Raw genomic sequence first — 24,805 nt, forward strand, 5'->3', positions numbered from 1 at the left:
GCACCTTAATTACAAAGGAAAAATGGATGAGAGCATTATGGCTTCAGGCGCATGTTACAGTTTAAATGGTGTTCAGGCATTTGATACTTGTTACTTCCCTCAGATACAGGTAAAGATGCTAGTGTTTACATTTAGATTTTCTGAGACATATTTGCATCCAACAGAACATTGAGGAACATGCCATTCTTAGGTATATTACTTATTTTTCAAAATGGAGATTTTTTTTCCAAATCCATGTCTGTACTCTAAAAACTACCTTTATAATGCATATACTTTGTTGCATATAAACTAGGTAATAAAATGCATAAAATAATGCTATATACAATTTAGTGACATTGATAAGTGGTGGTAGAATCACCATTTACCTAAATATAAGAATTACCAGCAACAAATTATTAAGCACTTATTATTTACCAAGCATTTTATAAAAGTAATTTTTAATTCTCACAATCATCCTGAAAGGTATTGCCCCATGTTCAGGTGAAGAGAATAAGGTTCAGAGAAGTTAATAACTTGTCAAAGTTTACCCAACTAGAGTCAGAGCTGGAATTTAAATACTCAGTTTTAATACCCATCACACCTATCCTCTCTCTTTCTTCCTCTATTTCTTCCCTCCTTCCTGCCCTTCGTCTCTTCCTTCCATCTTTCTTTTTCTCCTCCTTTCTTCTCCAAGTCCTTTCTTTTATTCAAAAATGTATTGACTGCTTCTTTCCACTACATCAAGCTACCTCCCTAGTATAAACTTTATGATAGGTAGTTAAAGACATTGTAAGTCTTCATGCCCATACTGAAATTTTAGTCATCATGCAAATACTATTGGAGAATTACATAAGGAGCCCAGTTCTTATGGCTGAGGTTATGGTTCAAAACTCAATGAAGCACTTAGTTGTGGTTTTCATTATGTACTTAGAAAACTTTGTCTTTGTTTTATAGCTATGATTTATAGCTAGAATTTTCCAAGCAACTTTATATTTGTTAATCATCACTCTATTCCGCCCACATATACACACACGACTTACCTATGTAACATAGTCAGTTGACCTGAGTAAAGTGTCCAGTGGTCTGCATGCATGGCATTGCCTTGTGTGTTTCTGTGGTTCTCCCACACATACAGGCCTCAGCTCACTCATCAGCTAGCAGATGTCTGGCAGGATTGCATATGGGAGAAATAAGGTAAGGTCCCATGCCAGAACCTGTTCTGCCATCCAAAAGCTGAATGTCACCCCTTCAACTCCTTCCCCCACCTACTTCTTCTATACTTAAATGATACATAAGATATAACATAAGATTTAATGAGCTATTAAACCTTATTGCTCGTAGTTATTTACATGTCTATCTTTCTCTACAAAGTGGCTAAAGCTCCTTGAAAGAAAATTTTCTATCTTATATGATTTTTTATCCTCAACATTTAGCACAGTGCCTGGCACATAGCAGTCTCTCAAAAAATGTTTTTCGAATGAAAATGGTGATGCTTTAAAAAGTCACTATATCCTGGGAGGTTAACTTAAAATTCTATCTAGAATATACTTACATATCTTCATATTCCTGGCTCAAAATCTGTAGACTGGGGGACCCCTCTGTCATTTCATCACAATCAGCATTCACATTGTCATAGCACCTTCCCAGACACAAAGCACTTTCACATGCATTAATTTTGGGAATCATCAAAGAAATTCCAAGTGTCGGGATAAGTTTTTATTACCCTCACTTTCGACATCAGGGAAGGAGGATTCAAAAAGACTAAATGATTTGTCCAAAGCTCCACAGCTACTGACTATGATGTTGGACTCAAAATCAGGTCTCCTGACCCAAAATCAGTGTTCTTTCTCCTCTCAGCACAATCTCTCTTCAAAACCTGTCAACAGTCTCACTGAAAATCTTCTTAGTACACACTGCTCTGTGTGCACACCACACTTAGGAGTACACAGAACTAAAAAGCTAATACTTACATGATACTTTTGAGTTAGTCACTATTATGACTAATTTAATTTTGTAACAACCCTATGCCTTATTATGTTCATTTTAAGGATGAAGAAACTGAGGCACAGAGATGACAATTAGACTCTTTACTCTGTTTAGATGAGAAATCCACTAAGCCATAGGTTTTTATTTGTTTTAACCTCTATACATGTGGTAGAAAAAGGGATGAGCTAGTAATCTTCTTATGGCTCAACAAAGAAAACTGCCAAGTATTTCTGCTTTCAAAAGTTGATGTATCGACTTAAATATTATTACCAGGACTATATAGCAAGTAAGGCAACCAATTGGATTAACAGTCTTCTTAGAGATTGCAATTCATAGAATATAACAATAATCTCTAAAGTTCAGATATTATATCCTTTTTTATGTAAAACATTTGCAAGGATAGTTTGATATTGAAAATATTATCTGCTTTTTGCAATTGAAAAGGAAGATGGAATATTTCTCCTTTTTAGCTTGTGAAAATCTATTTAAACTGTGGCTAGAAAGTGGCTAATTTCAAGGCTCAGTATTGGAATTTTATTAGTTAACACTGCAAGCAAAGAATAAACAGGCTTGAGAAGCTCAAACATTACAATATGGAAAGAAGAATGACAGAATAGAATTATTAACAATGGATTATGGAGAATAATATTATGTATCTACAGCTTGCTCTGGACATATAAGGACCAACTATATCTTCCTGGAAAACACAAGATAAAAACTCTAAATAGCAATCAAGAGTTAAATAAAAATTCAGTACATATTACTAGGTCATGTAAGATTAATTTGGAAATAAGTTATACTATCAGTAACATAGTAAGTTCAGAGAAGAGAAATAGAATCCCCAGCAAAGAGAGCTGAAGGGTAGGTCTCCCTCTCAATTGGTCTTCGTAGAGAAGAGACTTGTGTAATAGAAAATTACCTTTCTAATCAGGGACATAATGTCCATTCCTATTTTCTAGAATTATTCTCCCACACAGACTACAGAATCTTCCTAGATAATTTATTTTATTAAGGGCTTACTATGTGCCAGATTCTGTCTAGGACTTGAAATCTCAAAGATGAATGAGATAAATATTCTGTCCTCCAAATGTTCACAGTCTAAAAACAGATATATCAATATGTCTAATATGTGTGTGAGTGCATAGACAGATAGATATAGATATAGACATAGATGGCATACTGAGGAAAGAGAGGAGACCAAACACTTAGACTAGAGCATATCATATTGCAAGTACTCAATTAATGCTGCTGTTGCTACTAACAACTCTGCATTAAGAACATGTCTGATATTTTTAAAAGAATGTCAGATAACCATGTATAAGGAAGGCCTCTTTTAGATAGTTTGAGCTATTCCTTCTTTGGGACAGGGCTTAGACTAGATGAGCATTTCCCAAAGGGTGTTTCACAAGACATTGGATTGTATTAGGTTGCTACTGAGAAAAAGGGTTCCCTGGTACCCGGTTTCTTCACTGAAGAACTTAAAAACATCTGTTTACCAGCGTGCACTGGGAATCCCCCTACAGGCAGATAAAGCATACGGTTTCTCCCAAACATATTTGACCACCAAACCCTTACATAAGGACCACCTCACAGGACACCAGTAGTGGGAAATACTTGAGTAGATAGTTTTGTAGTTCCCGTAATTGACAAAGTTTTCCTACAAAGTAGTCCTACTTGCCTATAAAGAAAAGGCAACCAGCTTTTTACCGTCTTTTAAGATTGTGGGCGCCATCTAGTGTTCATGCATTGTTTAAACACGTTGCAAGGCCACCTGAAGATGGAGGATTTTGAAGCTTCATTGTAAGGATTTATCCTCCGCTTCCCGCACCCCTCCAGACCTACAGAACTAAAGTAGTTACAACGCTGAAAGATAAAGAAATCATCACCTGAGGCTATATGCCATACATGTATTGTGAGTGATCTTTTCTCTCTAATTTCTCCCATATGTATTCTATTTCTCGGGGATTTGTTATAGAAAGTGTTATCCAGTAATTGAACCGTCTTCCTGAGGTATTCATGGAGGAGAATTTAGGGCATTCAGCATGCAATCACATTAACTAGTGCAATAGCCTCCTCAGGCATTCTTCGTGCAGAGGGAAAAATAGAAACGCTTCTGTTATTGTTTCGGTGCTTTGTTATGAAAAAATGTAGAGCAGAGCATGAAGAAGCAATACCCCTGTAAAGAGACTCTTTCCCGTCTCACAAAGCAATTTTAGTTTGTTCATTCCTCAGGAGTCTAAAAAAGATCCCCCCAGCTAACCTTGCTAACTCCAAAGCGCACTCTTGATGGACTTTAAGTATATAACTCTGTTTGAACACACATGGTTGGGAATATGTGTTGCCAGAAGCGAAATGTGGCAGCTGTTGAGGTGAAAGGACACTAGATAATTGTGAATTTTCAAATTGAAATTACATCATGGATTTAGAAAGAGTAAAAGGGAGTCACAGCTTGCCTGCGTGTTTCATTAATTCTCAGATTTCCTTGCTATCTTCATGGTTAGAGTCATGCAGAAGGGAAAGACTGTCTGCCAGATCCTTATTGTCAAGTTATTCAAATAGAATTTGAGCACTGTATACACTATTCACCATCCTGGGGTGATAAAGACACCCTTATATTGTTACCTCAGATGACAACTCTAAATCCCTTCTACTGGTATGCCTGAAATCAGCTCTCTCTCTGTTCCCCCCTCCCCCCAAAAAAGATGTCCCAAATTACTTCTTTGATTCCCTGAAGTGATCTTCTTAAGAGCTTATAAACCCCATCCCTTCCAGTGACCATGCCATATGGGCCGTGTCCTTCTCTGGCTCTGGCCCCCAGACCCATGGAGGAGCCTTGCTTTCACAGTTTTCAGTGCTTGAGGGTTTCTGCTTAAGCGACTGTTTCTCAGTGTTCCTGAAGCCAGCGCTCCCTGAGATACCAGAGAGGCTCTGAGGCCTGTGCAGAGGCGGGAACGAGAGCCATCTCCCCGGCTTCGTGCTGCTTTCTTACACTGTTTCCAAGAGCACAACAGCTGAAACTAGAAGTCTGACCAAGCCTCTCACCTAAGCAGCACCTGTAGCTTCTCTCCTTTCATCCTCACGCTTGGAGGCACACAGAGTCCAGCAGAGCTTCCACCCTTCCCTTGCCTCAGTCCCAGCTCCGATCATCCGCCGCCGGGAGAGCCTGTGCTCTGGTTGAGCTCTTCCTGCTCCACCTTCCCCCCAAAAGAAAGGCAACGAGACTCAGAGAGCAACACTAGCTTAAACACAGCAGTGTCTGTTTCCAAACTGGAATGGTTCAACATCTGCATTCCGGTCAAGGGTGATTTCATAGCTTCCCCCAGGAAAATGGGTAGACCTGTCCTTCACACACAGCTTTGTAATCAAGGGCCTGTCTTATCATTTTGCTCAAAGAAACAGTAGTTTCTTTGAGCAAAATGAAACTGAGTTTCATTCAGTACAGGGAGTACTGAATGTTTAGCTTGAAAGACATTAAACAACATGTAATCTTTGTGAGTCCCCACCCTACCCTCCATTCCTTCTCATGAAGGTTTCAGAAGTTTCAGGGTCTTACATCAGCCAGCACACTCTATTAAACAATTGAAGTGAAATCTAACCAAGTGGAGTTGATGATGTTTTTGAAAGGATGAAGACTTCTTGCCCTTCTGACCAGTTAAATTCAAGTTTCTGGCCAAGAAACCATGTGGAAACCAGGCTACTTCCTCAAATCCCTGTGCCTGTTCCAGGCATCACTGTCTCTGCTGAACCTCACTCTCTCTAGGCTCACTGACTCTTCGGTCCCTGGCTTTTGCCTCTCAATTGTGGAGCCCACTCAGACTTCTCCCCACCTTACTGGACTTGTTTTCCTGCCCAACCCAGAGCCCACAGCTCCTCTGCTCAGGGACCACCTCAAATAAAAACAGTGTGGCCGGTGAAGAGGTTCCAGGGGAGAGACTTTTCCTCAGCCTTGGCTTCAGAGCCGCACCATCCAGGCTGACCCCTGGCCCACCTGCCAGAGGGTAGGGATTCAGCAGGGCCTGGCTATGCCCTATCAGTCCCTTATTCCTGTTGATTGCCAAGACGTACTAACATCTCCATCCCATACAAACTTCTAGCCTCTGGGAAGAGCAAGCCTTTCAAAAAGCATATCTGATCACATCATTTCTCCTTTTTCCTTAAAACCTTTCAATGTCTTTCTGTTATTCTTAAATAAAGTCCAAAATTCCTAACAAGACCTACAAGGTTTTGTAGGTTTTGGCCCCTGCCTGCCTCGCTGGCCTCATATACCCCACTTCCCCTCCTCTCACTTACACCCCAGCCACGCTGGCTTTTTCTTTCCCCCCAGTCAGAGGGGCTATACAAAATATTTGGCAACTTGGCACATACAGTGGCACATACAGTATAGCACCAGCCCATACATGAATGGCCATAGTGCCATAGCTGCAGTATTGGGGTGGGGGCTTCTTCCAGGCAGCCGGGATTGTGAGTCACGTGGAAGGGCTCAGGACCCGTGGAAGTCTTTCATTGTTGTAACAAAAGGAACAGTCGTGTTGATAGGTGGGACTCCCACCATGGGCCTGTGCACGTACTGAATTTCCTCTGCAAAGGAATTTAGAGTGAACAAGGGCCTTCTATTACCTAAAAGGGACCAGAGAACTCATGGATTGCCCCAGGCTCTGCTTAGGAACCATCCCCATTGTCTGACATAGAATGCGTAATACACGTCAAATGAATAAATTCAATAAACTTTACAGGCATAGTAGGAAACCAAAATTAACATTGCTATTTTCCGATTATATTCTTTACTCAATGTGTCACTAACACACTAAATATCACAACTTACAGAGATGCAGCAAAAATAGTACATTGGGAAACATGCACTTAAAGTCAGAGCTCTAATAGATAACCCACAGGATGACTGCTCAAGGACTCAGATTTAAGCAGCCTTCAAAAGTCTGAAATTCAGTTTAGTGATACCAGTTCCAGCTTTGCTCAAAGTGGTATTTCTACAAATGTGTTCTGTATAAGACCAGATCTGTAAAATGCTCCATGAAAAAAAAGTTCGTGATCAAATAAAGGTTCTAAGAAGTCCTGCAGCCAAAAAAGAAATGCTAGCAAAGCATTTTCTAACCTTATGTAACTGAAAAATCTTTCTTCCTCCTGGAATATGAATTACTATCTAATGGAACATACTTTTAGAAACACTGCCTTCAACTAATATCTAGAAAAACTCCTGCAGGTATTTTATTTGGGAGAAGTAACATTTTCACATTAAAATCTTATTTTCAGAGCTCAGGAGGTGGGGAGAGTACAACCCAAATACCTAAGACTGAAGAACTATCCTTCTCAATCTGGAAAGATCCTCCTCAAACAGAAGTGCAACTTCAGGAGGGGACACATGGAGCATTATATAAGTGATATTCTTTACATACAACTTATTAACCTATTCACATAAAACCAATCTGCAAATATTTACTAAGCATCCACTAAGTGCCAAAAACGACTAGGCACTGAGGACACAACATGAAAAAATAGTTGTGTCCTTAGCGAACCTAGAGCCTCATGAGGGGAGACAAACACATAAATAGGTAATTTCCAATATAACATGGAAAGTGCTAGAGGAAAGTTCTGGGGACCACGTGGGCACAAAGGAGAGGCTATTGTTAGCCCAGCCTGGGAATGTGGAAAGGCTTCTGGAGGAGAAGCTTCCCAACAAAGAGGGCTCAAGGAAGCAGGAACAGTGGAGAATTAGGGATAAAATGCCTGATATTTTTTGAGTATCTGCTTAGTTCTAAGTATTGTTCTGGATACTGCACCATGATTTCATTGAATCCTGACAACAACCTTGTCGAGTTGAAGGCTCAGAGAAATTCAGTAACTTGCCCAAGATCACACAGATAATCAGCAATGACAGTGGTATTTGAACCACTATTATTTCTAATTTTAAAGCTATGTTTTTCTACAATGCCAACCTTTAGAAAGAAAATCAAATTTGGCAGTTTGCTTATATCTGAGGCTGTCTGCACTCTAAGTTCAGTTAGTGAGAAAAACATAAATGCCTGAAATAATACAAAATTTACAAGGAGACACGTTGTACACATAAACTCTAAGATTGAGGTGACTTAGAAGCACCATCTAGATCCTCTGAAGCTTCTGTTGAGGGCAAGGACTGTGTCTTATTCATCTCTGCATCCCATTGATTAACAGAGGACTCAGCTACTAGGCAAATTTTTTTTAGGTCTTTTTTTATTGAGGTATAATTGACATACAACATTATATTAGTTTCAAGTGTACAACATAATGGTTTAATATTTGTATACATTGTGAAATGATCACCACAATAAGTTTAGTTAACATCCATCACCATACATAGGTACAGAATTTTTTTTTGTGTGTGAGAACTTTAAAGATCTATTCTCTTAGCAACTTTCAAATATGCAATACAGTATTATTAACTATAGTCACCATGATGTACATTACACTCCAGTGACTTATTTATTTTATAACTGGAAGTTTGTATCTTTTGACTCCCTTCACTCATTTAAGCAAATGTTGAATGAATGAATGAATGAATGAATGACTCATCCTTGCCCCCTTCTCTGAAGGCAACTGGGAGTCCTAGGGCCCCTGTCAGATGTATTCATCTAGACCTTTGGCCCAAAGGGCCCCTTCTGTCCTGAAGATTCAGAATATCTTAAAGCTTTTAGCTTTCTGGCCAATGAAATAGATCTTCCAAATCAGACAAATCCTTTCCTAATTGACTAATAGGAATTCCCATAGATCAGGAAAATGTTAAATAAATATTCCACTACATACTAAATGCTAAATACATGATGTTTGTTTAAAATATGTTTATAATATATACACTTCTTCCAAAAAGACGTTTAGGTAATTAGGAGTTCCTATACAAGCCTCAAAAGGTGAACTAACACTTGATCCTGAGCCTTCTCCACTTAAACATTGAAAATGAGATATGACGTCTGACCTCTGATAAAGATTGCAGAGATTTCAAGTTGTAAGAAAGGGGTGATCCTCAACTGAGAGTGGGCTGACTTTTAGTTCCAATTTGTTTTTGCCTCAGACTAACTTATTTTGTTAGCTAATCTCTAGTAACTTTTACATTTGCATCACCATTTTTGTGTACAAAATCCCTTACCGTGGACATCATCTCATTCGATCCACATAGCATCCCTTCAGGGCAGCTAGGAAAATGACCATTTTGCCATTGTATGCAGTAGAAACTAAAGAGTCCACTGATTTTCTAACTCAGAGCCAGTTAGACTCCAGGCATAGGCCTCCTCTGACAACCAGCCTCCTTACCTGTAATGCTAACTACTCTAGGAATGTGCCTGATAGGGGCTGGACAGTGAATTTACCTGCCAGAGTGCTGGACTCCAGACAACAGACATCAGCTCTGGGTGACTTAAATGCAAAAGGAATTTATTAGAAAAATAACAGATAGCTCACTGGACCTTCAGGGAGGCTGGGAAACCAGGCTCAGAAGCCAGGGGGGTATCCTGCTGAAGGACAGTCTGTTAAGCGTGCTGCTCCTGAGGCCATCTTTGCCGGCCACTTAGGGCCGGCCATACTGCTGGAGGCGCTGTGAAGAAATTTCTCTCTCCGCACACCTTATACCTTAGTGTGGGGATTCTAAATTCCCAGCAGGAACGTCCGTTTGGCTTGTCCATGCTCCAGCAACCTAGTGGGAAAAGGGAGTATCTGCCCCGCCAGTTCTCTAATGGGGCATAAGGCTGTGCCTTCTTCCTGTCTTGGATTGCTGCAAAATAAGGACATCTGGACACTGAGCAGCTAAATGATAAACGTCCATTAAAGATCATTTGGCTCACTGAGCGCTATTTGAGGAATTTTTTGAATCTAAAATCTTGAGAATTATAATTGCTTTTTAAGCAATAGAAATTATTTCTGGGGAGCAGCCTCCACTGGGAGGGGCTTAGGCCTGCATTTGGCCGGCTGGCAGTGCCTTCCCTAACTGCTCACTCAAACGTGTCGACGGGAGATTCAGGCAAGGGCAAGTTGTCAACTTTGCCGATGTCTGTGGCCCATGAAGACTTCATTTCTAATGATGACGATTTTCTGTTTCCAGCACTTTGGGTCCCAAAATAATTAAAGATGTCTTTCTGAGGTAAAGGGATTTACAAACCAGTGTACCTTGTCTTGAAAAGTCTGTGTAGCTCTATTAAATAGCTACAGACACTTCCTAACAAATGAATAAATGAGTCATCAGTATTTTTGAGGCGAATCCACATTTTGATCTTTAAGAGAGTTGAGGAGCAAATCAAATGGGGCATGGTCTCCAGTTCTATTATTTTTACTTTTGTTAAGAAAGAAACAGGGCCGGCCCCGTGGCTTAGCGGTTAAGTGCGCGCACTCCGCTACTGGCGGCCCAGGTTCGGATCCCGGAGGTGCACCGACACACCGCTTTTCTGGCCATGCTGAGGCCGCGTCCCACATACAGTGACTAGAAGGATGTGCAACTATGACGTACAACTATCTACTGGGGCTTTGGGGAAAAAAAGGGAGGAGGATTGGCAATAGATGTTAGCTCAGAGCCGGTCATCCTCAGCAAATAGAGGAGGATTAGCATGGATGTTAGCTCAGGGCTGATCTTCCTCACAAAAAAAAAAAAAAAGAAAGAAAGAAACAAAAATAGGAAATTAAAGAGAAAATAAGTAAGGAAAATATATGTAGAAAAATACATAGAAAATATATTGTCCTATCCTAAATAAGAGACACTGTGCTAGGGGTTAGAGATATAGTGGCAAATACAATAGGCACCATCCTTACCCTCATGGAGTTTGCGAATTTGAGTCCTGAGTGTGCTACCAAAGGGGAGCTACAGGTGCTGGGGAGCACAGATACTGGGGGACCTGACCCAGACCAGGGGCCCAGAAAGATGTTCCTGAAGAAGTGATGTCTTACCTCAGGCTTGAAGTATACTTGTATAAAGTATAGCCAGGCCACGGGGAAAGTGAAGTAGGAGATCAGCATGTCTGGTGGCCCAGAACCCAGGGAGAGCACACCATGTGTGAGGTGGTTAGGATAGAGAAGGAGAGAGAATTTGGCAAGAGGTGAGATTGGCTGGAAAGGAGGCACCTCATACACCTTCTAAGGCCTTAAAAGGGAATGGGGAAGAAAGGGCAGAAGGAACTTGTAGAAAGGTTTTAAGCAGGATAAAGGCTGTGGTCACCAGTTCCAATGTGTGAGTGTGTGAGGGGGCTTCCCCACACCAACAAGCAGTTCTCTGACACCAGCTGGGTGTCTCAGTTCTGACACTAACTACCCACAGGGCTCAGTCCTACAAGACTGCCCAACCTCCCCTGCCCACACTGACCATTTCAGATGGCAGTCACAAGTCCAGGTTATCACCTGTGCTTCTGATCACCTGGCTATAGATTGGAGTAACCACTTCCTTGGGTTCACAGAACTCAGACAAACATTTTACTTACTAGATCCTTGGTTTATTATAAAAGGATGTAACTCAGGAACAGCCAGATGGAAGAGATACACTGGGCAAGGTATGGGGAAAGGGTGTGGAGCTTCCATTCCCTCTCTAGGTGCACTTCTCTCCTAGTATTACCGCGCAAAGGGGCACGATCTGCTCGCCGCAAGACAAAAACCAATCATCAAGAGGCAAGATGGTGGCAGAGAAAGGGCATTTTATCATGCGATAAGCTAGCAAATCAGAGGATGGTGGGCTAGAACTGTAAAGAACCATCTTAAGCGGGGCACAGAATCTTGAAGCAGTTATGTAGGCCAGTGGGTTACAGAGGACAGAGTTAGGAATGTTGACCCTCTGGTAGTGGCCACACCAGATAGACTCTCTGTCTGGGGTCATGGCATTCCCAAGGAACTCAAAAGAACAAAGTTATCATCTTATCACAGCTGGGAGGTACATGCACAAGCATGTCATAAAATCTACAGAGCAGGTAGATCTCCTAGAGGGTGCATATCCAGCTGGGTTAGTTAGTCAGAGGTCATTCAAAGTTACAATATAGCTTCCATTATGTCAACCGTGTGTTGAGCCGATATCACTAGCACCTCGTTGTGTTCACCAACCCGGAAGCTCTCTGGACCCTGTCCTTTTGGGTTTTTATGGAGGCTTTATTAAATAAGCATGATTGTATTAAATCATTGGCCATAGGTGATTGAACTCAATCTCCAGCGCTTCTCCTCTCCCAGGAAGTCTGGGGAATGGGACTGAAAGTTCCAACTCTCTGATCACGTGGTTGGTTCTCCTGGCAACCAGCCCCTATCCTTAGGTTTGGTCCAAAAGTTACAATATTAGCATAACAAAAGACACTTTTGTCACTCTCATCACTTAGGAAATTCCAAGGGTTTTAAGAGCTCTGTGCCATAAACAGGGTAGAAAACCAAATATATTTTTCTTATTATAAATCACAATCTCACACAGGGGAATAGCATGATCAGAGTGGATAGAATTTGTGAGGTTGGAGTGGAAGGTGAAAAAAATACTGACTTTGAAGTCAGGCAGAACTAGGGTCCAGTCCTAGCTTCATCTTTTACAAACTGTGTGGTCTTGATCAAGTTATTTAAACTTTCTGAGTCTCAGAATTTTACCCTATAAGATAACAGAAATCAGACTACATGAAGTATCTACCATGTAGGAAATGTACAATAAATATCTCTTATCCCTTCTCCCTTCTCATACTAAAGTCAGTCATTTCGTCTAGGATTAACCACAAGGGGCTTCCCGAATTAGTCTCTTAGGGCTTAAGTAATGCAGAACCCAGGAAAGATTCCCAGGAAAATTAGTAGTGGTTATATTTTGAAGCTGAATAGGAATTGGTCATTGGAAGAGAACAACAGTCCATTTCCAATTACAAGCAACCCTGGCTTTGATTATGCTGAGGATTTCCACTGCTATACTCACACCACATTCTCCCTACCCTTACTCGCCCTACCTACCTAATTAGATTTTCCTCGTCATAATTTTCCATGTCAAAAAGCTCTAAAGGCAGAGGGGAGAGAACTCTATTTACCTTTCCACCAATTAAAATGCACTTATGAATGGCCTTCTATGGGTCTAGCATTGTAAGAACACACTCACACATGCATGTGTACACACACACGTACGCATCCTTACTTCACAGCTTTAAAGAGTGGTTATGGAATGATTCATGTGCTCCACTCTGAAAGAAGTACGGAATCAGTTCTGTAAACAGGACTCTCACAGAGGACTGTGGCAGATGGGTCTGCAGTTAGGCAGAAGGGAGGAAGTTCAGGAAAGGACAGGACAGCCACCTCTCCTCAAAGCTTTCCCTCTGTCATCTTCCTCTACCGCAAAGAGGCAAAGGTCCTAAATTCATTGGTGCCCCACTGTACCTTGGTTCTTCCTCTAATGAAGTCCCTAGCACAGAGAAAGTAAATTACCTTTTCTCATGCTTGCTTCTTCCAACAAAGCCCCGGAGCTTCTTCAGGGCAGGGACAATGGCCCAGTGCCTAAAACACCACGCTGCTCGAGAACTTTTGCTGCCATGAATTAAGGAAAGCAAGCATTCTGGCCGGGAGGAACAGTGTAGGCAAAAGCGCAGAGGCTGGGCGTGAGCTCTTCTAGTGTGTGTTTGGAGAGAGGTTGGGCATGGAAGAACATGAAAAGCCACTTTCCTCATTGTTTTGGGGCGTGAGCAGCTATACATAATACATAAACAGATAACCATGGTGTAAAAGTGACAAGCTGTAGATAGGAGAAAGGTGTACCCTTAATTAAATAAAAATGAGAACTGGGCACATATTTACTGATGTACAGAGCCCTTTGCTGGGGCATGGAAAGGCAACATGATGGGGCAGAAAGAGGGTGATGTTGGAATCAGACAGGCTTGAAATCAAATCTCAAATCCACTACTCCCCAGCTTTGTGAGATTGATCAAGTTAATCTCTTAGGACACCAATCTCCTTATCTGTAAAATGGGGATAATAACACTTACCAGTCAGCCTTATTGTGCACATTAAATAAAATAATGTGTTTAAGCCCTCGGCTTAGTACCTAATGAAAACTAATCATTCCTTCCTTCATGCATGCAATAGCAGTTTATTCAGCAGCCATTATGTGCCAAGCCCTATTGTGAGTACCAGAAATATAAAGGGTAAAAAAGAAAAAAAAAAGGAAACAGACATTATCATTGCCTCATGGTGCTTACATTCTAGTGGGAAAAACAATAAATTTTTTAAAGTAATGGATAAGTAAATTATATAATTTCTTAGAAAGTGATAGTGCTGTGGAAAACCAATAGAGTATTGTAAGGGGAATTTGTAGTGCAGGGAGAGAAGTTGAAAGTTTAAATAAGATCAGAGTAGACCTCACTGAGAAGGTGACAATGTAGCAAAGACTTGAAGGAAGGGAAGTGGGCCATGCAGATAACCGTGGTAGTTCCAGACAGGGAAGAGCCAGTGTAAAGCTCTGTGTAAGGTGCATGGCTGGTGTATTTGAGGAGGCTGCTCTGGCAGGACTGGAGTGAGAGGAGGGGAAAAGAGTAGGAGGTGAGGTCAGAGAAGCAATGGGTGGGTCATAGAGAGCACAGCCTCGTAGCCCTCTGTAAGACCTTTGCTTTCATCTGAGAGAAAGGAAGAGCCATGGGAGGATTATAAGCAGAGGAGTGATATGATGTAATTTCACTTACATTTTAAGAGGATCACTCTGGCCACTGTGTTGACAACAGACTACCAAGGGACAAAGATGGAAGCTGGAGACAAGCTAGGAGTCTACCTGAATAATCTGCATGAGAGAAAATGGAGGATTGGACAGCTGTCGGAGAAGTGGAGGAAGTGAGGAGTGATTCTGGATATGTTTCGTAGGGAGAGTTAACAGATTCCCTAAGAGATTGGCTGTGGAGTAAAAGAGAAAGGAAGACATGAAGGATGACTCCAAGGTTTTCTATGTGAAAATCAGACAAGCAGAGACACTGTTAGTTGAGATAGAGGTCCTACAGGTGGAGCTGGTATGTCTATAGTGGAGACATACTGAACACTGGAGGGCACTGGGTGCTCTCAGGGAGAAGAGGAGGAACCAGCAAAGGGCACCAAGAGGAACAACCAGTAAAGTAGGAGGAAATCAAGTAGGACCCCGGGAGCTAAGAAGAGAAAGCATTTCCAGAGAATGGGATCAACTGCTTCAAATGTTGGTAAGTCACGTAGAGGGGAACTGAAAATTAACTGTGAATTAACAACATGGAACTGATTGATGCAAATGAAAAAGCAGTTTCTGTAGTGTAATGAGGTGAGGATATATATGGAGTAGATTTCTGAGAGAATGAGAGGAGAGGAGTTACTGACAGTGAGAACAGATATCTCCTTTGAGTTTTGCTAAAAAGGAGAATAGAATAGGATGGTCATGAGAGGTAGAGTTTGTTTGTTTTTATAACAGTGTTTATATGTTGAGGGAAATGATCAAGCAAAGAGGGGAAAATTGGTGGTTTATTTATCAATTCACCTAAATATATGTATATTAAGGGGAAGAAGTGGAAAACACTTCATATACATGACTGCAATTCTTATTTTTTAATTCTTTGATTTATTAAATATCTCTAATTGATCCATTTTGTTATTGCTGTATTCCCAGAGCATGAACAGGGCCTGGCACTTCGTAGGTGCTCGATAGTGAAAGCATGACTGTCAAGTACTATGCTAGGTGCTATAGGGAAGAGAAAGGTGAGTCAGACATTGATCTCATCTTCATGGGGTGATAACTTAGTGGAGAGATAGGATGTGAACATGGTTACAATACATGGCAGATGAGATAGAAAGGAACAACCACATTGTTTTTTTAGTCTTCTCATTCTGCTGTTTTGTTGTTTAAAATCAATAATAAATTCCTTGATATCAAGCATCACCTTTTCTTCTTCATCATCATCATCACCACTCCTAGCATCACCACCACCACCACCGTTCACTTCACCAAGTACAATGACCATTTTCAATGACTGACACATGAAAGGAGAGTCTCTGAGCACCCCGTCAGCAGCACTCTGCCCGTGCATGAGAGACCTCTCTCTTTCTACCACCCCAAATTCCCAAGGGAGGTGTGGCCGTTGCTCTGCTTCCTAACTTCTGCCCAATTTCTGAGCAACTGCAGGACTTGAAGCAGCAGAAATCATGGGTCATGAGGTATGAACTTGCCAGCTGGTGTGTAGGGCAGGGGGACCCACCTGACTCATGCAGGGAGATGGAAAGGAGAAGAGAAGCACATGCAGAACGGGAGTAGGATCCCTCTGAGATCCATATGAAGATCATGACATGCCAAGCTTTAGAAATATAGAGTTAAATAGCATAATCTTTGCCCTCTAGGGCCTCCACTCTAATGGGAGATCAAGCAGGGAGGATGAAGACAAATCCTTAAATAAGACCACATTAAGGAGCATAAGGAACTTGGATAGTATACAAGGGAAATGAAGAGACTCTGGGGCAGGAGAAGAGAATAAGACCAGACAGATGCTACAACAGCTCCAGGTGATAAAATTGTTCACCTGCAGAAAATCGTATCTATCTTACATTGTCTCCATGGAAATTTGGAGGTGTTTGTGTGAATGTTCATGCTCTGAGATTATGTCTTAAAACTGAACGCTGAGAATTGCTAAAACCAAAATTCCTAACATATAGTAGATGCTTAACACATTTTTAAATAAATTATTTTAAAAAACATATCAGGAAGGAAAGAATGAGGACTATGCTTGAAGCCATAGCCTGATTATCATTTATAAATGACATTTTAATCATTAAAATCAAATTACAGGTAGAGAAGTGAAAATAGAGACTGGTTTGTTGAAAACATGGCAAGGCACCTGGGATGATCACCAGGTGAACTAGTTAAGAGCTTCAAGAGTTGAGAGGAGGGGGAAATTTATTGAACATGGAGAAAGCTGAATTAAAGGGCCTACAAAGGGCCCTTAAGTGAGACTCAGACACATGGAGAGATGGCCTCTCCCCTCGGGTCCCAACCCTTGTGTCTCCACAGTTCTTCAGTAACATCTCATGCTCTCCTTTTGGTCTTGGTTCGTTATGGTGAATACTTGTCTAAACAGAGTGAGTTCCTTGAGGAAAGAGGTGTGTCTTGATCTTAACTGCCTCTCAGGGCCTATCCCAGTACTAGGCACACAGAGGGATTAGTAAGTGGTGAATAAATTAGCAAACGAAAGAACCTGAAGAAGCCTTTCCTAAGGGAAAGAGAAAGCCTTTAAAGGTTTTGTTTCAAATTTTTCCCTGAAATGCTCGGATAACTTTTTTAATGATGTCTGTGCCATCTATGATCCAACATATCGCCTCGGTTTTCCAGTTTAAATGTTGATTGAAAGAGAGAAAACCAAGCCAAAAAGCTTACAAGAGAATGACTGAAGTGTGGATCAGTGGGTAGGTATCCCAAAGGGAGCATTTTGTACTGGAAGAAGCTCTTTCTATGCTGTATATCTGCTGTACTTTTGGAATGTCAGGACCCATTTGCATATCAGTAATACAATAAAAAAGAAAATATTCCCTTCCTCAGTCCCCAGGCCCAAGTTATTTTCTGCTCCAGGAGAAATGATCTCCAGGGATTTTTTCCATTGGAAAAATCCACTCTCTTGTCCTGAGGGCCCCAAAAGACAAGACAAATCCCTCTGAAGGCAGGTACCAAGGTCTGACTCTTCAGTGGGAACCATATTTACATTGTTACTTACAAAATGCTCAAGTATCGTCAATCTAGTAGTGTTGCATTATAACAAGGATAATAATCCATTGTTTCTGAATAGTACTTTCTGATTTACAGAGTGATTTTATGTTTTAATTCTCAAAGCAACCTTGAGATAGGCAGGACACACCATTATTATAATTCACACTTTTCATCAAGAAACCAAGCCACAGAGATGTTAAATAGTGCATCCAAAGTGATAAAATTAAATGGAAACCTGGATATTTAGTTGCTCTTTTCATATATATTATTCTAGTTATTTTTGTGTACTGTGTCATATGAACCTAGTGCTCCACGATACAATAAATAGCACATTGCAACTGAGGTTATTTTCTGAGAATCCACAAGATGGCAGTAAAAGATTTTTGCATAGAATTGTATACCCACGGTGTCTGGCCTGCTGAGTTTGTGTACTGTTAATTGTATTTGATCACAGTATTAAAACTGGTTGTTATAATGCTAGACATTTAAAACATAATTTAAGGAATGAAAAGTGAATTCAAATCTGAAAGTAGACTTTGTGGCTTCATTGTTTGTTTTTTTTTAAATATTGTGGGCGTCCCATTTTTACAAATTTTGAACAAAGCAGTAATAATCAGCCATAAGCCCTAAGAGCCAAGATTGCTTGAGAAAGCTTAAAATGAGAAATGTTGCTCCTTGCTGAACATGGACTGACTGATGATTCTCCTCCTTGAAGGAAAGAAAGAGAGAAGTCAGTGAGGGGCCAATAGTTAATCTTCCATATAATTTAATTGCTTATTATTTCTCTATGTTCAAAATCTACCCAGGAGGGAAACTTTCCCCATGGACCATTTGTAGTTTGGAAATGATGCTGTGATCCAAACTACAAAACCATTTATTGCCTATCTCTCCCATGCTTTGTGTGCAACATAAACTGCACTAAACTATGGTTATGTTTTCATGTACTTTTATCATTCTACTGACACATTTATGATAGAATTAAGGAGCCTACATTTTTCATTCATTTCTTTGATCTGCCTCTATGTTCAGCCTATATAGACATGAGTCAGTTGCCCTGGAATTGCAAACATCACAGAAAAACACACTTTTTCTGTATCTAACCTACCTCTAACCTAAATGTAATTGAGTATTCATTAGCATCTCCTTTGTGTGTAGTAGATAGTACTTAAGACTCAAAAAGATGGCAGTGGTTTACATCAAACAAGTAAAAAATTTTAAATTGAGCATCAGGTATCTCTCTGGTTTTAAAGTCCTTTGGGCACTCTCCCATGCTGCCCAGATTTCTCTCTTTCCTTCTTTCCTGACCTCTCTTCTCTAATCTCTTACTACTTTCAAATTCATGGTCATTTTTTTATGAAAAAGAGTACAACTATCATTTTTGCTTGCTTGTAAGAAACTCTCCTTTCACCTCAGGTGCCTCATCGTTGTATTTTCTAAACTCAGTTTCTTCCCTGAGAAAATTTCTGATTCAAGCTCTTAAAGTAATTTATCTTTCATTCCTTTACAAACATCTACTTAAACCTTCTGTTAGGAAATAAGATATCCCACTCCGTTCATTTGTCCGCCCATCCCTGTCTACAACAAACTTGATGGGGCTTTCAGCGTCCACGTTACCTTACTGTACAGGATGTAGTGATGATTAAGCCGTATATCATGTCCTCAAGATGCTTGTAGTCCAGCAGAAGAAATGAGTCTGTCCACACAGAGTTATGCAATAAGAAAAGTACAGAGAGGCAAGGGAGTTCCTTAGAAGAGGCAAAACCTGACCCTGTGATCTGAGGAGGATTCATGCTCTTCTTAGAAATGGGAAGACCCTCCCAGATCCTCCCCACAAGTCTAAGATAAAGCATCTTTTCATCAGACCACAAAGGAAGAGCATGAAGTCCAGTGCAGAGGTGAAAAGCTGGGATTGCTCAAGAATTCTGAACAGTCCAAGCCAACAAGACATGAGATATAGGAGACTCATCAGGCCCCTGAATCCCAGGCTGAGGAATTTGAGCACCAGGCTATGGTAGGAAAAGCAAACAGTTCCCAGGTGCAGCTGCTCAATGCAACCTGAGCACATTCCTGACCCGCTCACTTCTCTGTAAGGTGAAAGGATGGAGTCTCATGACTTCTCAAGTCCCTTTCAGCTCCCACATGCTAGGAATGCATGTGTCTGAGAGAACTTCTGATGATAAAAAGGAGGCACTGAAGGTTTTTCTGAACAATTAATTTTTGACTAATAATTAAAGATTTCCCTTTCAATAAGTTTTAAAAACATAAATAATATTGTAAGCATGCATTCATAGTTTGTCAGAGTCTGTTGGTTATCATTTAATTTAGATCTAAATCATTCAATTTAGGATAAAGTCTAAATTCCTCAATATAGCTTTTAACTTGTCAACCTCATCTCTAAAGCTCCCTCCTTTCTCGATTATCTAACCATATTTAACATTGTATTCTCTCCTTCAAACACAGTCCTCACCTGACTTCTTTCTCCTACATCACTCTTCTATTCACCCCTTAGATCTCAGGTTACTTGTTAGACTCTCTAAATGTCTTCTTTTACAAGTCCCACCCACCCTCCCAACACACTCAGAAATGCCTCAAGGTTAGGTACCCCTCTCAATGCACTCCTATACACAGTACTTTATCACAACATTTACCATGCTAATTTGTAATGACAAATTTAATACTCCATTTTCCTCACTAGATTGTAAGCCGGAACAATGTCTGTCTTGTTTGCCTGACACATAGTAGGTATCCTATAAATATTTAATGAGTGAATAAATAAAGTTAGATTATTATTTTAAGTCAGTAGATTTCTGAGTGAAAACAACTTGTGTTGTTTTACTAGGTGTACGCTGTACATCTGTGTCGTGCCGGGCAAGATGTTAGGTACTGTTCCTGGAGGTTGACTCTTGAAAGTTTACCAACTGACAGGCATGTGTATAACCTAACAACATTTAAAGAATGTTTGTAAGACTTTGCCTAACATCTGAAAAATAAAAATGTAAAAAATGTAGTTACTATGTCTTCTGTATAACAACCTCTAGAGGGCAATGAAAGCAAACTTTGAAGATCTTTTGAGGGGAAAAAAAGAATTGTAAAATTTTTTTTCTGATTAAAATCTGGATAGACGATCTTATATTTGGGATAGTTATAGGACCTGTAGGCTGTAGTTTCTATGATTACGCGTTTAGCAGTTATAATTACCTTTCTAGTGTGGCATTAAAACGTTGCTTATCTGTTATAATAACATCACCTTACATTTTGTACGTTATTTCATTTGAACCTCCCACAATACTAGCAGAGAATATATTCTTTTCCCATTTTCCAACGAAAAACTGAGGTTCAGAGGCATTAAGCTAGCAAGTAGGCATAAGAAAGCAAACTACTGACACGAACTCTGTAATACTTATTGACTGCTTACATTTAACAGACATACAAAACTCCTTGGTAAGGTGGACAGTCTGTGAGAATACAGTTCCCAAGATTAACTGCACCAGTTTAGAATGGAGACATATCGCAACAGCTCCTCAGAAGAAGATCTTGTGGTTTTAGGTGACCACAAGGTAGCCATCTGATGATGCTACCAAAATATCTACCGAGAATCTTTTTACAGAAATGTAGTGATGGTGCCTAGAAAGAAGATATGCTTCTGGACTCCACACTGGTTAGACTCTTCCTGAAGTGATATGTTCCATTCTAGTTGCTTCATTTTTACATGCTTTTGTTCAGAAGCAACAGACCAGGATTAATGTACATAATGTATTAGAGGGTGGACGGGAAATTGGGATGTCCTGAAGAGGATGATATGGAAGAAGATGGAGTTAGATACAGTGATGCTTAAGCGTGTTGGCTGTGGAGTCAGAAAGAATAGATCTACTTGGCATACATACTAAAAATGGAAAACTAATAATTCCAGGGATCTGGGTTGGCCTATTATACATGTCAAATATCGAAGCCAATACGTGTTTGTAAAACGGTCACTTTAGGATTCACTTGCTAGAGAAGAAGCCCTCTGACTGCCCCAATCTGAGCAGACGGCAGAAATCCTTTCTGGAGGCCTGGGGGAGGCCCGTGTGAGGTGGGCGCGGCCTTGCGCAGCCGCAGTAGTGAGGAGGAGTTAAAACGGTCAGTGGCTTCCTCCCTGCGCACCTCGTCAAGGTGGCCTGCAGTGGCCTCCAGTCTCTTCCTCTACCTCTTGAGTGAGCTGCTGTGAGCTGGGCCGCGGGAGTCCTGTGGGGCAGCCGTAGGGTGGGCATTGTGGGAGGGGATTTCTTTCGCCCACCCGGGGAAGGCTCTGTGTCCCCAGGCGGGGAGCATCCCGCTTGGGCTCAGCTGGCCCTTCACCCCTATCTCCACGGTGGCGACCGTCAGGTGTGAACTTATGACGAATTTCACTTCCAAGGATGCCATTCATCTCAAGATCTCCATTATAGAAACTGAATTGGTCGGCATGGGCTGTGCTATCACCATTTTATTAGAAGCTTGAGTGATGAACTTGCCTTTGTGGATGTTGATGGAGGCAAACTGAAGGATTAGACAATGGATCTCAAACAAGGCAATCCTTTCACGAAAATGCCCGATATTGTTTCCAGCAAAGATTACTTTGTCACTTCAAACTCCAATTTAGTGATTGTCACAACAGGTGCCCTTAGGAAAAAGGAGAAACGGCTTAATTTACTCCAGTGAAATGGCCATCTTTCCATTAGTGATTTCCGGTATTAATCAATGTAGTCCCCTATGCAAACTGATTATTGTTTCCAATCCAGTGCATATCTTAACTTATGTAGCCTAGAAATTGAGTGCATTTCCCAAAAACCGTGTTATTGGAAGTGGCTGTGATCTGGACACTGCCTGTTTCTGTTTTTTGATTGGGCAAAAACTTGGTATCCACTCTGATACCATTATTTTGAAGAATCTTAGAAGAGTGCATCCAGTCTCCACCATAACTGAGGGCCTCCGTGGACTAAATGAAGAAATATTCCTCAGTGTTCCTTGTATCCTGGGAGAGAATGGTATTACAGACCTTATAAAGGTAAAGCTGAACTCTGAAGAGGAGGCCTGTTTGGAAAAGAGACAGAAACACTTTGGGAAAATCAGAACGAGCTCCTGCTTTAAAGTTGCTTGTAGCTACCATTCTGAAGTTATTGAAGAAAAGGTAGTAGTTATGAGACTGTATATGTTAAACTTTTGAATAAACTTGAAACCCTAAAAGTTGGAAACAGGAAAGTAGGTAGGGTGACTCTCCTGTTTATTTTAGCCCTCCAGCTCCTTTATTTAGCATCCAGATGCTGTATGGTACTTAATTTTTACAATTCCTAAAAGATTGCATCAAAGAAGGTGTTTTTTGTACCTCTAATGTACCAGTACTTGTCTTCTATATATATATTTAGTTGCCATTTGGTCCAAAAGAATGTATGATGTAGGTGTTTATTGTGTTATGGAAATTTTTATTCAAATCTGGAATCTGATTTTAATCTGATTCTTTTAAGTACATACTAATTATTTAGTTCTGGCTGGCTTATACCTATGTTCATTTACATACTAAAAAGAAAAAAAAGTTGTAACTACCTCTACAGTGTAAAAATAAATGTATATACACACAGAAAAAAAAATGCATCTGGATCCTGACTCTGAACTTAAAATTGTGAACTTGAGCAGTTTACTTCTCTGTGCCTCCATTTCCTCATCGATAAAATGGTGACTCTGTCTACTTATAGGGCTATTATGGGACAGAATCAGAATAGTGAGTGTATGTTTAGTGTACCATTAGGCACATGGAAGGGTTTTGATAAATATCAGCTGGGTTTTTTTGATGTTGTGTTGTTAAAGCATTTGCAAGACCTTTCTATAGAAATTAATGTAGACTTGTTTGTGTTGCCCCAGGAGATATATCAGAACCAAAAGAGGCACCAGCTAAAAGCATGAGTTTGTGACCCTGGCAGGTTTGGTTTCAAACCCTGTTTCTACCACGTAATGCGTAGGTGACCTTGAACAAGTCACTCAGCCTCACCGAGTCTCCATATTCTCCTTTTACTGAGCATTGACTACGCTGTTCACTGTGCTAAGCATGATGGGTAGAGTGATAGGGTCTCATTTCACTCCATTGTAGTTACTCAAGCAGAGGCCAGCTGACCATCCATAGGGATTTAGGAGGCTTGGGAGAAAGTATTCCTGCAAAGAATGGAATTTTTTATTAAATCTCAAAGGTTTCTATCAAGAGTATTTGTTTCTACTCTTGAAAATGTTGGAAATAAAATTTGTTCTCACATTCAAGTTTGTGTGAAAACATTCTGGTGTGTCATAAGCTGGTCCTCAAGTGGACATTCATTCAGAATTATTTCCCTTGGAATAGAATTTGGCCTTTAAGATTGACTAGATTCCTTTATTTCCCAAAGAGTAAAAAGAAGGAAAGATGGTAGCTTTGGAATCAAGGAGAGGTTTGAACCCTGTACTACTGCTAACTAGCTGTGAGACATTTGGACAGGTAATTAGCCTCCCTGAACTGAGTCTTCTTTTCTATAAAGTCGGGCTGACTCCTGCCTCAAAGGGTTGTTATGGGGCTTAAATGTGCCAGGGTGTATAGAACACCCACCGTGCTGCCTGACACAGAGTAGGTAGTAGGTGGTCCTGCCTTCTTTGGCAGTGCCACCAGCAGTCCCAATGTTTGCAGCTCTGTGAGCCAGCCTCGAACTCTAAAAGCAGTGGGCACTGGCCTTCTGGTGATCACTTCATCTCCTCAACCCAGTGACATTGCTCCTGCCAGGTGAAAGCTGACTCCTGGCACATTTCCCACACTTTTGGTCCGTGCACTTACCTTCCTCAGGCTCAGTGTGTACCTAGAATTCTAGTGTCCTCATGCTCTTTCTGTCCTCCCTCACTGAAAGCCTATTTCTTGAAAGAAATCAGATGCAGCAGTTCACACTGAGGTTGAATGTCAAGAAAAAGGCAAAGTATTACCCCAACTATATCAAAATTGTAATAGTATAACAAGCTTAAAACTAAAGCAGATGGTGAAATTATAGGATACCCTGTAGCCCCATGAGGACAGAATTTGCAGAAACATGGTGGAGTCCTTCATAGCATGAGTACTTTATTACATGTCAGAGGTGACTGCATAAGGCTGTGATCTCCCTGATAGCAAACCCAACTCTTATTTTTATTGATTCCAGTACATGGTACAGCCTCTGG

The 24,805-nt window shown here is 40.7% G+C and overlaps 1 protein-coding gene and 1 pseudogene across 11 annotated transcripts in view; both read left to right on the forward strand.

Moving 5' to 3' along the window:
- The window catches only part of DLG2 (discs large MAGUK scaffold protein 2), a 1,867,373-nt gene that overhangs the window by 1,511,088 nt on the left and 331,480 nt on the right, over nucleotides 1–24,805 (forward strand). The gene's annotated exons all lie outside the window — the stretch shown is intronic.
- On the forward strand, nucleotides 23–22,808 carry LOC131408152 (L-lactate dehydrogenase A-like 6B; annotated as a pseudogene).

This window comes from Diceros bicornis, chromosome 7 (genome assembly GCF_020826845.1).
Source record: "Diceros bicornis minor isolate mBicDic1 chromosome 7, mDicBic1.mat.cur, whole genome shotgun sequence".
Classification (NCBI taxonomy): domain Eukaryota; kingdom Metazoa; phylum Chordata; class Mammalia; order Perissodactyla; family Rhinocerotidae; genus Diceros; species Diceros bicornis.